The sequence below is a fragment of the Heterocephalus glaber genome, unplaced genomic scaffold (genome assembly GCF_053883595.1).
Source record: "Heterocephalus glaber isolate CG9 unplaced genomic scaffold, H.glaber_assembly_v1.0 deba00001429, whole genome shotgun sequence".
Taxonomy (NCBI): Eukaryota; Metazoa; Chordata; class Mammalia; order Rodentia; family Bathyergidae; genus Heterocephalus; species Heterocephalus glaber.
Window position 1 is genome coordinate 904,988 of NW_028258294.1, and position 14,478 is coordinate 919,465.

At 39.8% G+C, this 14,478-nt stretch overlaps 1 long non-coding RNA gene across 6 annotated transcripts in view; it reads left to right on the forward strand.

Moving 5' to 3' along the window:
• LOC147827836 (uncharacterized) overlaps positions 1–14,478 on the forward strand; it is a 92,082-nt gene that overhangs the window by 60,107 nt on the left and 17,497 nt on the right. For 5 of the 6 annotated variants that reach the window (XR_015451593.1, XR_015451584.1, XR_015451590.1 and 2 more), the window contains one exon: positions 309–413. This is a non-coding gene — a long non-coding RNA (uncharacterized LOC147827836). Of the gene's footprint in view, positions 1–308; positions 2,335–14,478 lie in introns of those variants that run through there. The other variant, XR_015451585.1, reaches the window with a different exon arrangement.

A 14,478-nucleotide genomic window follows, 5' to 3' on the forward strand; every position in this document is an offset into this window, starting at 1 on the left:
GAGGTTTGGCACTATTCTAATCCCAGTAGTCTAGATGGGAGGGAAGGGGCAGAAAGATGCTATTAAGGTCTCTTGTTGCTTTTTGCTGCTTCTGCTGTCATGAACTGTTCTGTCTCTGCTACCCTGCTTTGGAGCCAGCTGATTATGACCTGAAACCTCCATGAACTGTAAGCCAAATAAACCCTTCCCCTTTAACTTTGGATGTCAGGTATTTTGTCTCAGCAATGAGAGAAAAACAACTAACACAATTTTCAAATACCTCGTGTTGCATTTTCGTGACTTGTTAATTGTCTCTTTTCCTCTTTCAGGATTAGACTAATACCCTGAAATGAGGAAAAGAAGAGACTATTACATAAGAAACTTACTTCCTGGAGAGAAGAGGCAATCCAAAGACCTGGTGTTGAGTGGAAGAGGTGAGAGAGAGAGGAAGAGAGGTGAAGTTTACATGTACATGACTTTCCTTCCTCTCTCTGGAATTAATCACTGAAGATGGTGGTAGATCAGTGGACAGTACGATAGAAGCTTAAAGATGTAAAACATGATCTAGTGCCCTGCTTTCCTCACATATGGTCCAAAGACTTTGTAAATCCCACAGAGAAGCCCAGAATTTGGGCTGGCACTTTTGCCTACAAGGTGTGCAGGTGGTAGACTAGGAATGGTTAAGGGAAATGGCTAAATGATAGATCTTAGTTTTCTATGGTCTGTTTTTTAGGGGACCCAGAAGTCATTATGTGGCCCTTGGACATTGAGGTCCTTGATGATGTGGGTTTATGAGTTCAGAAGGCCAAAGATTTTCTACAATAGGCTGAGGTAAAGAAGTGCTTGGTAGAGGGCAGGGCAGGCCACCTACACTGGTGACCTCAAAGCAACTGCAGAGGACTAGTAGTTCCAATGAGAGCCATGGTGGGACCAAACCAGGAAGCAACTCATCAGTCTTCAACTGCAATGAGAAAAAGATCCAGAATGCGTTGAAAGGAAGAATGGCCTCACAAACACACTGGGAAAAGGCAAGATACTTAGGGTAAAAGATTGCTGAGGAAATTCTCAAATAGAAGCTTTCCTAAAGCTTCAAGTGAAGTTAATATAAAATAATGTGTAATGGTTCAGTTTCAGCTATCACTGATTTTTTTTTTTTTTTTTTTTTTGGTACCAGAGATCGAGCTCAGGTCCTTGCGCTTACACAGCAGGCCGCGAAACCACTGAGCTAAATCCCTGGCCCTATCACTGATCTTAAGTCTTGAGTTCGTGTGGTTTTTCACAGTGCTCCTTAAGTCTTCTCCCCCAGCCTATGTTAAGCTTCTAGATATTCCTGCACATTCATCTAGGAGATTTCTACTTGACAGGCTTCATTTATCTGAATAATTATGCCTTACTGTAGAGTTGAAGAAATGATAAAGAATACTATTAAGGCTCAGAACATAATTCCCCAAAGTATTAAGCTATGAGAAACCGAAAAAAACCTGAGGATCAGAAAGGTCATTCTCTGAGCTTTCCTCTTCTTTCTCCCTGAAGATCTCCCTGTGACAGGTGTTTTATCTTATACTCAGACGAAAGAAGTGGCACACAAGGACTCCAGAGGAATTTGGACAAAATGGCCTTGATATATTAGATCGTAACCTTTACTGTCCATAAAATACACAATTTCCCCCTGGGTCTTTGACTCTCATTTTATGTAAAACTTTCATTAAGTAATTTGTTATGCTTTTCTTTTGTTTTTGCTAATTTGTCTTTGTTATGGAGTGTCAGCCATGAGCCTATGATGGGTAGAAGATATTACCTTTTCTCCCCTATAATATCACCCCTTGAAAATCCTAGTTGTTAGTGGTGCAGTGAGGACACAGAAAGAAGGAAAGTGAGATTCTTCAGATAGGATCTTTTTAGCACAACAAAACTATAAGTTTATGTTCTTTGTATTGTGTAAGTGCTCCACCCTGAAGGTGAGGAAGCTCCAGGGTCGGGACACTGAGGGGTTTCAGCAGATGACTGCAATGACAGTGAAGTGGTGGGATGTTTATCCTCATAAACACAGGGCAGAGTAGGATGAAGCTAGAAATTTGGAGAAAGAGTGATGAAAGGAAGAAAGAATGGAAGCCACAGAGAGAATCTTCATGACTCTTGTGGGAGGCAGATTCCAATTTATTTTTTCTGATATAATCTGATTTTTTCTTTGCTTTTTATCCTTAGTTTGGTTCTCATTTAATTTCCACTGTATCACTCTTTTTTGGGAGGTCAATGTATGGTCTCAATTTTTATAAAGGTATTTTCCATACTCCCAAATTCTTATTTGAGAATATTTAATTCCATTTACAGTTTTGTGTTAATAAGTTTTTCCATTTTTATGATGGGTTTTTTGAGAGAATTTTCGTCAGTAGTAGTACTTTCTTTTTTTTTTTTTTCTTTTTTAAAGCACAGTAGTTTTGTGTGGTTGTGGTTTGCTTTCTATATATTCCAGTTCATTTCATGGATGGAGTCTTAATTTGAGGGCACCCTTTCATGTCAGTTCTGCCCTCTCCCACGCAGTTTCTTTTGTGGAAAATGGTGTTATTGGTGGTAGTCTCATGGGGAGGGCTTGGCATGTGTCAGGAGGATAGTCCTCCTGACCTAGCCAAAGTAACCCCATCTTGGGCCGAGGATTTAGCTCAGTGGTTCCACCACCTGCCTTGCAAGCACAAGGTTCCGAGTTTGATCCCTGGCACCAAAAAAACCCAAAAAACAAAAAACAGTAACCCCATCTTGTAGTGGGCCACCTTTAGCTGTCTGGCTGGCCCTGCCAGGTGCTGAGACTGTGTGTAGGACTGCAGCACAAGGCCATCCATCACTGCTGCTGGACAGTGGCAGTGAGACACAGAGTTCCCCATAAGGATGGAATAGGAAAAGAGGATACACAACGTTTCCCAAGCACTCTTGTCTTTTGCTTCTGCTTTTTTGTTCTTTACCTTAGTTTAAGCTACCTATAAAACCAGTAGCTTAGCAAAGAGGGGCTGGCAGCTTTAATAGTGCTGCAGCCTGCAAGCCGTCAACTACTCTGTAAGTAAACCCTAATGAACTCATTTACTGGCCAAGCTGGACTTATCAGGGTCACTCTTTGGACTGTTGGTGCCCTATTATTTCCAAGCCAGACATTTCTTTCATGTTTCCAGGAAATTTATGGAACAGCATGTCTTATTCTTCTTTTGTTTCTGCAGAATTCTTAATTTTTTTCCTTTTATTTTCTTTTTGTTTCTCATCTCCTTGTTTCCATCTGGTACTACCTCTTTTCTTCGTATCTTATATCTCCCCTAAAGCACTTCCTCCTGGCTCTGCCTTCTGGTGTCACACATTCAAGCCCCTTCCATATAAAAAGTGATGTGAATGTTGACGTTAAGCAGGTCTATATTTAGTATTTTGGCATTTGATGTTGGACCTGAACCTTCTGGAGGTGCTTGCTTATGTCTTGTCTAAGTCCTTTGCTCTTCTCTATTCTTTTACTGAAATTTCTTAAACTTCTCCACCCTCACTGGTTTGCAATGGCAGGCAAGTAGTGATAGCTGTAGAATTTTTCCCCTCTACTTGCTTTCTGTATATTCCAATTCATTTGATGTATGGAGTCTTAACAGATAACTTGAAAGTCATCATGTTCTATTTTCTAGAACTGCTGAAGACCCAAATCAGGTGAAGTTTTATTTGTTTTCATTGTTGATTTTGTTGTTCTGTGACTTGGGTGGAGGTGGTGGAGAAGGTGGGAGAGATTCAAAATCAGGCAACTACCATCACTCTGGATGGAGCTTGGAAGATCCTGGGAAAACACTGTTCTGATTGAACATTAACTCAAGGACAATGATTTATAACTATTTCCCCCCTGATATTAGCTCTGAATATATGTCTAATTGCCTTTCAGTTCATTTTGGAGGTGGATAGAGTTTTGTTGTGTCAGGACAAAATGTTTAGGCTTGTATCTTCAAGTGCTGCAGACTTTCTCTGGTGCATTTCTACCAAGCAAATAGTTTTCCCACTTTTCGTTTACTTTTCTTTCTTTTCCTTTATGTATATCCTTGTTGGGCTCTCTCCTGATCCTTCGTGACTTCTCTCCTCAAATGATGCAGTTGTCAAAAGTAGGCCAGGCTGTCCTGAATAATTGCCAAAAGTGCTTTCTTTCAGTGACCTGATGTCCACTCTGAGGCTTGTTGTCCCCACACCCTGACTGAAGACTGTTTGATGGCTGGGGTTTCTTAACTAAGGTGTTGTCACACTGATGCAAGGACTTAATCTCTTGGATCTATTGTGTGTTTAATACAGATTTATTTGTTTGTCTGACCTGGGAATGAGTTCTGGCCATTTTTCTGTATTCCTAAGGCCAAGACAAAGTAAAAAATAATAATTTAGAAATACCAACTTCCAGCCACTGCTGGCACAAAGGATGACTCACAGAATTGTTTACATTTCAGTACAACCATTGCTGTAAGATACTCAGCACAATTAAGCCTGCAGGGACACATCCAGCCAGCACATCCTTTGAGTCAGGAAAATTAAATCAATATACAGTGAGGTTCTGTATTAACATCAATTTAGGAGGCATTTATGCTGAGTTAAAAAATCTAATTAGTGGTTTCCTGTTTAGGGAACAGTGACTGTTTATTCCATTTCCGATTCACCTGGGTCTCTAATCAGTTCTGCTTGATTTCTCTTCAGATAGTAACACTCTGCCTTTCATCCCCAACCTTTCCATACAAGGGCCCAGGAACTAAATGTACCAGAAACAAATGGCATCAAGAATTCAAAGTGACTTTTAATTAAAATGCTAAGGTTCCACATTATTAATAGGAAGGAGCTAATAAAATCTACCATATCAATAATGATAGAGGACATTTACAATGAGCTTTTTCTGAGAACTTCTCTCTTGAAAGTCTGATTTTATTTCTCACCAAAGGCCTGTCTGCTTCCCATCTGTGTTCCTCATGACTGAGAAATAGACTGCTCTTGTTACAGTACTCTTGGATTCATAGAAAATCTGGATGCCATATTCTGTTGTTCCCCAACTCAAGCCTTAAGTGAAGAAAGCTGATGTTTATGGTATTTTAAAGCTTCTTTCTTAGTCTGTTTATCTGAATGAGGTCATTTAAGGCTGAGATTACTTATATAACTAGAGACAGAAACAGTGATAATAGGAAGTTGTCATCCAAACGGCTCCGGACACCATTTAGTCACCCAATGAGCAGACACGTATTGTTACCTACTGTTACCACATATTTTGTGCACCTGAATATGGGGCCTTCAGAATACAGGATGTATATTTTTGAATTGTGCAGTTTGTGTAATAGGGAAATGATTGACTTTCAAGGGTTTCCCCTTTTTTTTATATTGACAGCTTTGTACAAAGCAAGCTTATTGCCTAGCCACCATAATCTCCTATGTAAGGTCTGAAGCTTTATGGGATTTAAGCATGTATTATAGTGTTACACTAGTTACAATGTTTATTTATCAGCTTTCTCATTGGTGGGAAAAATAACTGATATCCATAAATTAAAGGAAGAGAGGTTTAATTTGGCTTAGGTTTTGGGGTTTTAGTCCATGGTCAGCTGGCTTTAAGACTGAAATGGCACTGTGGAAAGACATGGCAGGGGAAAGCTACTTACTTTATGGCAGCCAGAAAGAAGAGAGAGAAGGGAGGAGCTGGAACGAGAGATATACCTTCCAAAGGCACATGCCCAGTGACACACCTCTTCCAACCAGGCCCCACCTCCTAACAGCACATTTAGCTATGATGTCATCAATCAGTCAATCAGTCCACTGATAAGTATAGCACTCCCATGATCCAATCACCTTCCAAAAACCCCACTTCTGAACACATGAGACTTGGAGGGGGCTATTCTCTATCTAAACCATAACACAGTGGAACTGTGTATTTCCGTTTGAACAGACATTATTTCTTGTTTCCATTTTTGTGACTTTGACAGCCACTGAAGATTGGTTATATTATTTGAAGTTGGAAAATGATGATTTCTTAATCTATCATGTCTTCATCTACTAACTAGAATACTTCTATAAAGCAGTTCTTCTTATCAACTCTTCAGTTACCTTTTGCTATAGGGTTGGTGGAAAAAAGCATCCTCTAAAAATGATTAATGAAGATTTTTTTAAAGTATCACAATTTATGTCTTTAAACATATGATGCATTGCCATCAATTGAAGGTGTTGTTCTTATTGAAACTCAAGTCGTTCCATCTTTTACAGTGGGAGCATCTTTAAGGTGGCTCCTGAGTCCTTTTGCTGCAACACATCTATCCATCGTAGTGAACATTTCCTCATCCAAACTATACAGGATCCTCCCAGGTGAAGCCTGGTGGGAAATGAGCTTAAAATCACTAACCTAAAACCCCATCAGGAAGCACATGAGAAGGAACCAACAGACCTGAAAACAGGAGCATTAGAGCTCCAAGAATTTTACAAAGTAGAATAATGTCGGAGACTTAGGTATTTTAAAAGAGGTAAACAGATACAAAAAAAATTAAAACCTTAAAAGAAGAAAGACTGTAAAAAAAGAAACAGACTTGAAAAGCACTAAGTTGTGTTTATAACAAGAGGGAAAAGATTACTTACAGTTCTAAAAAGGAAAAATTTGTTTATTAAAAATTTCAGTAGATGGACAAAACCAGTTTTTAACATTATTTTAATACAATTTAATGAATGTAATCTGTGTCCCAGATAAAGTGAATACCAAAAGGCAAACATGGAATAAATATTGGAAATATGAATAAATGGGGAAGGTTAGAAGGAGAAGATTAATACGAGCTTGAAAAAGAGAAGAGGTAACAAGGCCGAGTATGTAGCTCAGTGGTGCCACCACCTGTTGCGCAAGCAGAAGGTCCCGAGTTCGATCCTCAGTACCAAAAAAAAAAAAAGAGAAGAGGTAACATTTAAAAAATAATGACTGAGAATTTCTGGAGCTTATCAAAGGTATCATTCAGATTTAAGAAGCTCAGTGAATCCTAAGCATTATTTAAACACACACACACACACACTCATGAGAGTGCAAGTTACAGCTAGATACTTCATAGTCAAAATGCAAAGTATCAAAGATTAATCTTAAATACACAACCAGAAGGAAGAATAGGTTACTTATTTCTTGATGGCAACAAAGAACCCCAGGCAACTTATCCCTAGGAAGCAGGAGGATAAGTATCTTCTAAGTACTGAGAAAAAGTAACTGTCAATTTAGAATTCTATACATAGTTAAAATTTAACTGGAGAATGAGGGAAAAACAACAATTTCAGATAAAAGCTGAGAAAAGTTACCACTCACAGACCTTCTCTGAACTACTTCTAAATGGAGTGTTTAAACTGAACTGAGGAGAAAAGAGGGGGTTACAAGAAGTGGTAATAAAACAGAAACTAGAAGGGAAAATTTAAAATTATTTAAAATTTAAATAATTTATAGATTAAATAAGAAAACAATAGAAATAAACATTTAAAACAGAATGATCGTGTAAGTATATTTTGATGTCTGGACAAATCAGTAATTAGAAATCTATAGCATTAAATTTTATGATAAAGGAGATTTAACCAATTAAATGTCTGATTTTAGAAAAGCCACAACAGAGAAGAAATAATTTATGTGTTTGTAAAATGCAGTGGAATCCATGAAGGAGGGTTATAATTATAGATGGTAGAACTGAAAATGCAGTGTGTCAAGGAAGAGATACTCTGACTCTGTAAGTTTGGGGTAATGGCCATTCAGGGAGATAGAATATATTATATTTCAATACCCCAACAATAATATAGAGAGCCTGTCTTGCATTCTTTTTTGTTTTGTTTTGTTTTGTTTTGTGGTACCAGGTATTGAACTCAGGACCTTACACTTGCCAGGCAGGCATGGCGCCACTGAGCCACATCCCAGGCCCTTGTCTTGCTTTCTTTTTTTTTTTTTTTTTTTGGTACTGGGGATCGAACTTGGGTCCTTGTGCTTGCGCAGCAGGCAGTGAAACCACTGAGTTAAATCCCCAGCCCTTGTCTTGCTTTCTTGACCAGATCTTTGCAAATATGTGTGTCTGAGAGAGGGAACTGGGCAATTTGAAGCTGTTTCCAAAGTTGTCAAGACTTGGGGTGGGCAGAGCATTTGGCCAACTGCAGCTACTTCTGATGCACAAAGCCCCAGTTGGTGCTTGTTGAAGGGAAGTTGCAGATAAAAAGCCTTTCTGTAAATAGGGAGAGGATTCACAGGAAGCTGAGGAGCCCAGAGTGACACTGGTCCCTATAAATTCAGCTTCAGCCACTTTTCCTGGGAGGGTATGAAACAGTGTGACAAGCTGGTGGCTTGGGTGTTGGCAGAAATGACATGGCTGCTTCCAGAAATAAAACTGCCGTCACCATCAAGAGTCACATGGGAGTTCAGCTTTCAGAATTCTGCTCAAGGGTCACTGCTGGAGCACAACACGTGGCACTAACTAGCAGCTGTTAACAGCCTATCTTCATCGTTTCTGGCTCCTTGAATCAGCCTGCAGAATCTGCCCCTTAGAGGGAGTACATTAAGTTCACTGAAGTTCAACAGGGCTGAAATGCTGAGATTCCAAGTCTTATAATATTGCTAGATTGTAAACTTCTGGGAGCAATGGACCATGGCTAATTAAATCCAGTACCACCTATAGATCTGAGCACTTAGCCGTCTGCCCTGAGTTCTAAGACTTAGCTCCATTTAACTCTTTTCTGTCCAAGTCTCTCTCACAGGGTGAGCAGGCCTCTAGACCTCTGGAAACTCAGGACTCCAGAGTTCCTGTCCCAGTGTCCCCTTCTGCACAGGCTGTTCCCAGGCCTATTCTCTGGAAGTCCTCCACAATCGGTGTGACACCCCTAGGCCTGAAGGGTGGCTGGGGGGGGTTGCTGTTTCCTGGGAGCAGAGAACAGACAGAGTTTAGACAAGCAGGGGTATGTTCATACTCACTGTGCTCAGTGGAGCTAGGGGTGGTGCAGACAAGGAGAGTTGGCTTGATGGGGGGTAGAGTGGGTGGATTTACCACATTTTGTTTATCCATTTATCAGTTGATGGATAATTGGGCTGTTTCCAACCTTTGGCTAAGGTGAATAATGATGCTGTCAACATTCATTTACTGTTGCTTAGTATTCCTGGGTAGGAATGAACCACAGTTTGTTTATTTGTTGCTCTAGTGAGGGAAACAGATTTCTTCTTTCCCCATATTAACTAAAGTTTGTAATTGTGGTTTGGATCTAAAATGTCCCCTAAAACTCTATTGCACTCAGAGGAGGACTTTTGGAGGGTAACAGGATCATGGGGCACTGTGCTTAGGGTAGATTCTTCCACCTGTGAGTTCAGTGGCTGAGTGTGCTGTTGGGAGGTGAGACCTGGTTGGAGGAGGCCTGTCGTTGGGGGCTTGACCTGGAAGGATGTGTCTCCCTTACTATTCCCTCCCTTTTCTTTCTGCTTCCTGGCTACCAAGATATGAGCAGCTTTCCTCTGCCATACCCTTCCATCATGCGTTTCTATCTTGGAACCAGCTGACCATGGAGTGAAAATTTGAGAGAAAATAAACCTCTTTTCCTTTAAATTGTGGGTACTGGATATTTTGTCCCAGTGATGAGAAAGTAACTAAGACAGAAATTATAAATATGTCCTGTTGAACACATTTGCAAAAAGTTTTTCTAGGGTAATCACCTTTCAAAAAAGATAAATAATATTTTTTTATTTTGGTAAAATATATATATAACATAAAACTTGCCCTTTTAGCCATTTTAAAGTGTACAACCCAGTGACATTCCATACATGTAGAGAGGTTGTACAACTATCCCGACTCTATTTCTAGAGCATTTCACCATCTCACAAGGAAATCCAGTACCCACATTAAACAGTCCCAACAAGCATCAGTCTGGGGTCTCTGTGGATTTTCCTATTCTAGACATTTCATAAAATGGAATAGTATACTATGTGACCTTTTTAAAGATAAAGATCTTTGAATACCTTTATTTTATTTTATTTTTTAAAAATTTTATTTTATCCCAATCCCCCCTCCTCCTACGCCCCTCCCTTCCCTATGTACAAAACCTGTGTTTCCATTTTTCCCTTCTATTATCATGTTTTTCTTGACCCTTCCATCCTTTCTCCCTACCTCCTCCCTTGTTCCCATTCCCATTTGAATATTTTCTTTCCATTTCCCATTTCCCAATATTTATTATACATTTTAGACTATGTGACCTTTTGTGTCTGGCTTCTTTCACTTAGCATAATGTTTGCAAGGTCATCCACATTGCAGTAGGGTGCTTTTAGTGCTATATTAGTGACTCTTAGGGATTGAATGTTCACTGTGTTCTCCTGCACCCTCCAGTAAACTCAGATGTTGGAGCTCTAACTCCCAACATGATGGCATCAGAAAGTAGAAGATAATTAGGTTTAGGTGAGGTTGTGATGGTAGAGACCCCGTGATTGGATCAATGCCCTTATAAGAAGAAGAAGAGGCGCCACAGCTTCCTCTCTCTGCCAGGCAGGGATACACTGAGGAGGTCATCTGTGTGCCAGGAAGGGGCCCTTGCCGGGAACTGAATCAGCTGGTCCCTTGATATTGGACTTTCCAGACTCCCAAACCAAGAGAAATAAATGTTTTTTAAGCCGCCCACTCTATGGCATTTTGGTATAGTAGCCTAAGGTGACTGGGACAGTGACTAATGAAGTATTAGCACTTCATTCCCTTTTTGCCATTACTCTTTTTTCTTCAGTGTGTAGACTAGTTTTAGAGCAATGTTAAGTTCACGGGAAAATTGGCACATACAGACTCTTCCCATAGGTATTTCAATTGTACCGATATAGCATATTTTGTCTATTCATTGATTGACATATGGACGATTCCCACCCTTACTATTGTGAATAATGCTACTATGAACATTCATGTGAATGTTTTTGTTTGTTTGTTTTGAGACAGGGTCTCACTTTGTAGTTCAGGTTGGCCCTGAACTTACTGTGTAGCCTAGGCTGGCCTTGAACTCCTGATCCTCCTGCCTCAGCCTCCACAGTGCTGGGAGTACAGGCATGCACCACCATGCCTGGCTCATATGCATGTTCTTATGTGGATATATGGGGTTTTTTTGTATATACCTAAGAAAAATTGCTCTGTCATATGGTAACTCTATGTTTAACTTTCTGAGGAATGGCTAGACTTTTTCCTGAAGTGTTTGTGCCGTTTTATATTCCCACCAGTGGTGTTTGAAAGTTCTTTCCAACACTTGATATTTTCCTTTTAAAATTATTATTATAGTTATTCTGGTGTGTGAAGGGACATCTCATTGTGATTTTGATTTAATTTCCCTAATGAATAATGATATCAAGTATCTTTTCATGTGCTTATTGGCTATTTGTATTTTTTTGAGACAAGTTTATAAAGTCCTTTGCCCATTTTTTCTTTAAAGTTTTTATTCTTTCCAAATACTTTATGGTAACAAACATTCAAGTCACCCACACGCTTAATATTTCAACAACTCACCAAGTTTCTTGTTGAAATACATTTTTAAAAATCACATTTTTAAATTATAATAACATAAGATTTATCATCTTAATCATGTTTGGCCTTAAGTTCATTCACATTGTTGTACAACTATCACCACTATCCATCTCCAGAATTTTTTCATCTTCTCAAACTGAAACTGTGTATTCATTAAAACTATTTTCTCATTTCCCCTTCCCCTACTTCCTGACAATCACAGTTCTGCTTTCTCTCTCTAACTTTTACTACTCAAAGTAGTTTATATTAATGGAATCATAAAATATTTGTCTTTTTGTAACTGACTTATTTCACTTACCATGGTAGTTGCGTGTATGAATTTCCTTCATATATAGTATATGTACTATATATATAGTATATGTATGGTATAGTTGAATAGTATATTTTGTTATCTGCCATTATTTTTATAATTAATTATAATAAGTTGACTTTAAATTGGCTTAGGACTTTTTTATAGAAATATACATCATCTGAAGATATTCATAGTTTTGTTTTCCCTACCTACATCTCCATGTCACTCATGGCTCCAGACTTCCAGTTCTCCTTTTCCCTGTGAACAAATGGCAAAGCCAGTTCTGCTCACTTAATTGTAGTTTTATTTCATCTGGAGCTCTCCCCAGTGGAAAAATCCTGTTGCATCTGTGTTGCTGTGGCAAGACCCTGCCTGGGCAGGTCCTCCTTATGTTGTTAGCCCACATTCCCAGGCTCCTCTCTGCTGCCTACTGGAGACATCTGCAGTAGGTTCCAGTCTTCTGCCCAGTGTGTGATGCAGGGCTAAAGAAAGACTCAAAGACAGAAAGCAACAGAGAAATGGGGAGCCAGGAGAGCCAGTGCTGAGCAACCAGCAGAGGCCCTGATCAGTCCAAGCCACTGATTTTTATTGGTAATCAGTTGGGGTAAAGGTGAACTGTGTGCTAAAGGGGAACTGTGTGTGAGGTCATTCAGTTGTGCAGTTGCTATGGATACTGTGCAGGCAAGGCTTATAAAAGGAAAAGACAAAGCATTCTCAAATTAGGAATAGAATAGACAAAATATAAGGTTGTAATTAAATCCTTGACCTTCTAGTCAAGAAAGTTTTAGTCACAGGAATAGGATTTGGGTGCAAGCTACTCTGACCTCAGCTACTATGTTATCTCATATTGAGCCCCACAACATCACAGGCTACTCTGGTCTTGGCTATGACCATTATCACGAAGGTCATGCTAACCTGTGTGCTACCTCAGTGCTTATGAGGTGTTTCCATAAGTCACATAAGCTTCAGTCAGACTCGCTTCTTAAAATGAGCCAATTTGAGGGGTTTAACTCTAACAACCTGTACTGCTTACAGCATGCTTTGGGCATAATCAGTATTGCGGTCCCCAGCACTACCTGTACCTCAAGCTTATGCCAACCCCGTGGCTCTCTGTTCCAATCAGTTCCTGAGCTTTTCTGACTTTGCTTCTGCAGTCTCTTGCCAAGAATAACTCCATACAATCTCCAGTAGTAGAAATCCGACCAATCTTTCCATAGAGCCTCTGAAAATGCATGTTTTCCCTAAAGATTACTTAAGCCCTCTCCTGCCTCCTTACATATGGATGTAATATCTCAGAAAATGGGATGGTGAAAGGAATACAGTTAGAATGAGCTGAGTTCAGATTCTGGTTCCAACCTAAAGGTTAGCTGTGTAACCTGGCAAGGTTATGGGGCTTAGTCTCCTTATCTGTAGAATCATATATTGATGCTTCATCAAGAGTGTTTTAAAAGGCTAGATTGGATAATACAGTCAAAGTACTGACAAAGTATTTAGGTAAGTAACTAAGAGCACCATAATGTAGTTTCTCTTCCTCCTAGTCTTTACACTGCCAGACAGCTTGTACCTTTCCCAAGGTGACTCCTTTTGCTCCATAGAGAACCATATATCACTCCAGAGATCACTGTGCCCAGGTGTGTCCCTTCTTTCAGGTCTGAGTGTCTTCACTTCTGAAGGGAAAATGATATAGGACCCAGAGTACATGAGACTTGCTCTCATCATGTAACTCAGTGACTAGCTGTGAACTCAGTTTACTCATTGGGAATGGGAACTTTGGTGAAGTTTAAACTAAAGTATGTAATGGCCTTGCTCATTGCCTGGCACATAGCATTTGCACTATACGCATTTTTTTTTTATTTTTGGTACTGGGGATCGAACGTGGGACCTTGCACTTTCGAGGCAGGCAGCGGAACCACTGAGCTAAATCCCCGGCCCTGCGCTATACACATTTTGTTTACCTGATTTGACATAAAATAAAATTCAGTTTTAACCTGTTTTTGACAGATTCAAATCCATATTATTCCCTCCCTGAGAAGAGGTGGACAAGGTACAGTCAAATCATTCACTACCTCATTTGGGTCACTGCTGATGTCCTCAGTGAGGTGACATCTTTGGTGAGGCTTATTTGTCTTTCCTAATTCCAGCTTTGTCCAACTGTAGAAAGTCAAGTAGTGTGCAGACCGTGGTCAGTCTTTGTGGCTGGCAAATTATCTTCCCTCCAGTAATCCTGCCAGTTACTCTCCAAATGTGCTTGTTCTACTCTGTGTGGAGCACATCACTGAAATTTCATGACTTTAGTCCCCTCCTCACAATCATGGTTCTAACCAGCACTAGACATCTTTTTAGAGAAGGGTGAGGAGAATTTTGTTTGGGGTCAGAAAGAGACTGGGCTTGCAGAGTAGAACAGGCAGCTTGCCAACAGGACATAGAAATGTTCTAGTTTGTCTTTTTTTTTTTTCTAGTTTGTCTTTTGCTGACATCTACCATGTACTGAGTACTTTCCTCAACTCAAATAAAAGAGAAGCACTCAAAAAGCTTGGCATTTGTTTCTTGGAGATTAGGGCCACAGGGAGTGATAAATGGCTCATGTCTAAAAAAAAAAGTCCAAAGGCAGTTGTGTGGGTCAAGGGCAGCAGGATGGAGGGCGTGAGGATCTTGGACATCCAGGCCCAGAAACATGAACCAAAATTAGTCAAAATTATGAAAAGAAAT